This window comes from Oryzias melastigma, linkage group LG13 (genome assembly GCF_002922805.2).
Source record: "Oryzias melastigma strain HK-1 linkage group LG13, ASM292280v2, whole genome shotgun sequence".
Classification (NCBI taxonomy): Eukaryota; Metazoa; Chordata; class Actinopteri; order Beloniformes; family Adrianichthyidae; genus Oryzias; species Oryzias melastigma.
The window spans coordinates 14169833-14173323 of NC_050524.1; positions in this window are offsets into that span (position 1 = coordinate 14169833).

Genomic DNA, 3491 nt, shown 5'->3' on the forward strand with positions numbered 1-3491 from the left:
CCCCATGGGAATTACAGCAAAGGTGAACAGTGTGGATATGATATCACGACTCCACAAAGTCAAAATCTAATCAACACGAGCATTAGACAAGGCTTATTTATGACTCCACTGTGTTTTGATGATAAAAATGTGGATGGTTTATTAAAAAATTACATTTAAACACTTTTTTTCCCTCAAAAATTGTTCAACCGCAATGCATTGTGGTCTATGTTCCTTAAAGTAGTGAGGATTGATGCACACTGGTTTTTCGCAAATTTCTAGGTTCGATTTTGAAATTGTAGATTTGGAGAGCACCACAAAATGGCGAACACACTATATAGTGCAGTATGTCGTGAGTAGAGAAATAATTTGGACATAGCTCAAGTCTTTCATACAGTATATCGGAATAGAGCTGTAAAAAAAAAAAAAAAAAAAAATAAACTAGAGCAGGATTTGCGAGATTTGCACAGCTTCAACATTTTGTGCCAAACCTTTTCCAACTGTGCTCTAGTAGAATGTGAAAATCATGGGTGAAAAGCAGGCACGAGAAAGCACAAGACATGCCAGGCGTGAACGCAGCATTCCACTAGTGTATATCTTGACCAATGACCACACAGTATCATGACGGATGGGACCACTCTCACGGAGAGCTCTAATTTTAAAGTGATAAATGTATTCTCTGAACCCAAAAATAAAAAAGCAGTGACTTTATTCTCCATTTTCTTGCACAATAATGGAGGTCATCACGATGTACTGAACATGTAATGGCTGAGCGATGGTCACAGTCCACTTGCAAATGCACTCAGTGGGGTTCACTTCATTGTGAATGAAGACAGACTTTCCACCGACCAAACAGGTGAAGCGAAGAAAAGACGTGTCACGCATTAGAAATGGGGGGAAAAAAAGGAGAGTATGGGTGAACCTGAAGAAATACAAATCACATTAATGGAGGGAGATGTCTTGTGGGTTAATGCAATGTAGTGCAGCTGCTTTTGAATACCTGGTAGTCAAAGGACTGGCAGGACTTGCTGCTTTTCTTTTGTTCTGATCAGCACCGGTTCTGCTGGTGCCTCCCCTGAAAGAGCAGCTGTTGTGGCTGTGAGATTTTCTGGGCGGTTTGGTCTGTTTTGGTCTTTGGTTTGCTGTTGAGAGCACTGTGTGTGAAAACAGACCAAACCGCATGAAGGTGGGACATTTTTCTGTTGTCCGCCCCCAATCCTAGAAAGTCCAAGGAGCTGTCGTGGTAAGAAAGCGACCCACATAAATTGGTGCATTGGAACACTATTGGTTTATGTCAAACAGTTAATAGAAAAGCATCAAGAAAAGTAATCTTTAAGCATAACTTTGAGAACTTTGCTTCAGTGAGTCTTTTTTAGTTTTACAGATGACTCCAAGAGTTTAAAAGTGGAATCAATCAAATGCACATTACAGTCCTTTTGAGCCTATACATTTTTAATAGCATAACTCTTCCTCTCTATTACACAAATACACTTGTGAATACATTCTGTTTGTGATTCCACCTTGACTGCTGCAGCTTCAGAAACCATTCAAACGTTACAGCAACAAGACTGGGAGTACTTCTGCTCATGTGGAAAGCTGCATGGCCTTCTGCTACAATGCATGTGTGCTCATCCAGTGAGAGAAACGCTGTAACAATGGCATGTGTCTTTCATCGTCAGTGCCGCTGTGATCTGAACATACGAGGATGGAGCTGGTGGGACTCTCATTTGCTGCTCTCCCGCTGCTGCAGACTCCCGCCGGAGAGAACCAGGGGCTGCTCTGCACATGCTTCCAGGTGTGAAGCCAGATAAGGAAAAATGCTGAAATTACCTTCTGCACCATGGCCTCACTCAGTGTAGCCTTTGGGCTCCGCTATTTTCAAGCATCCGAGCCACTCATCCATTCAGTTTGAAGTGACTGCCATCATTGCAGGCACTTCTAAACAGGTCACAGCTTGAAAGATTCACCAGGAGACAGAGGGGACATTCTTCGCTTTAAAAAAGATGTTGAAGGTTTTTGATGTTCCTCTCTATTGTCAGAAGTCTAGGAACTGATTATCAGGAATTGACTTACAATGTCTGACTTGTATTTGTTTACACTGACCCATCTGATAGCCCTGCTAGCGTCAGAGTCGAGATGGTTAACAGTATTTCTCGCGTTTTCATTAACTGTGATTAAACTGGGCTTCTGATACCACATCAGACGGAGATACAGAGACGCATTAGCATAACACATCTGTCCCAGTGAGAAAATCTAATTTGACAAATTAGCGGATTTGCGGGAAAACAATTTTCCACAAAGCTTTCAAGTCCCTTATATCTCTTGAGCGCCCGTGCATGTGCCCCAATTTTCCTGCTTTGTTCTCCTTGTACCTTTGTCTGTCTTTCTGCCCATTTTACGAGTCTTTTCCCCACTACACTTACGAGGACTCCTTCCCCCCCTCCCTTCATCTAATTCCAGGCTCATCCCATGCCCTCAACGAGACACATGTGATTCTGATGAGCATCTCAGCTGGTTTTGATCTTTCTTATCAGCTTTCCAACAGACTGAGCTGGAAAATAATGAATTCTTCGTTTGACTCTCTTCTTCTGTCACGCTGCATCACTCCACCATTGTGTCTTCTCCACTTGCTCTTTCATATTTCCTCGCACTGTTTCTGCCATTCATCTTTCCCACCACCCCCCCGCCACCATCATTTCCCCCCCTAGAGAGAAAAGAGGTGCTGATGACTTTAATGGTGAGTTTTAAAAACACCGTCACTCTCGGTGTTTCTAATGCTTCTTGCCTAAACGCCCATTACGGACAGACCTCCAGTCTGTGGGTCTGGGAGACATTTAGGCACATTTCCTGTAATAGCATCTGTGGTAGCCTGTTTCACTCATTTCCCATGAGACGTTCTGCTGTAACAATGGCGCACGGTTCATTTAAAACATACTGCAAAACACAGAGTGATCGCAGGCTGCAAGAAGTCAAAAATGTTAATGTCTGCTTTGAAGTTGGAAGCAGCAGCAGAGCTCCAGCTCAGAGGAAACTCTTTCTCTCACGCAAATTTAGGATTGCATCATTTCAGTCTTGACTCTGAGAGAATGGTTCTTTCTATATCAAGTGGATTTATTTTTTTTTGTTCTAAGTTGAGCCATTAAAGTTATTGGTGTCCAGTTTAAATTAAAAATAATACTCATTAATAAACCCTTTTTTAGTAATATTGTAAACAGCAAGTTACTTTGCACATTGCTACAGCACTGCCAACAAATTCTGCTGGTTTCTTTTGTTTCTGACAGTCTTCTTTGTTTTGTTCTCAAATTAAATGATTACCATTTCCTGTAAGTCTCTGTTAGAAAAGTTCAAATTCTCACAGAAAGCTGCACAAACAGATGCCCATGAGCACAATGACATGTTCAACTTTGAAAAAGTCAGATTTTTCATGAGCTGGATTAAGGTTAGAGCCTTTCAGCTCACTCAAGACACATTTTAAAACCATTAAGAAAAAGAATACACACAAATCGGCATAG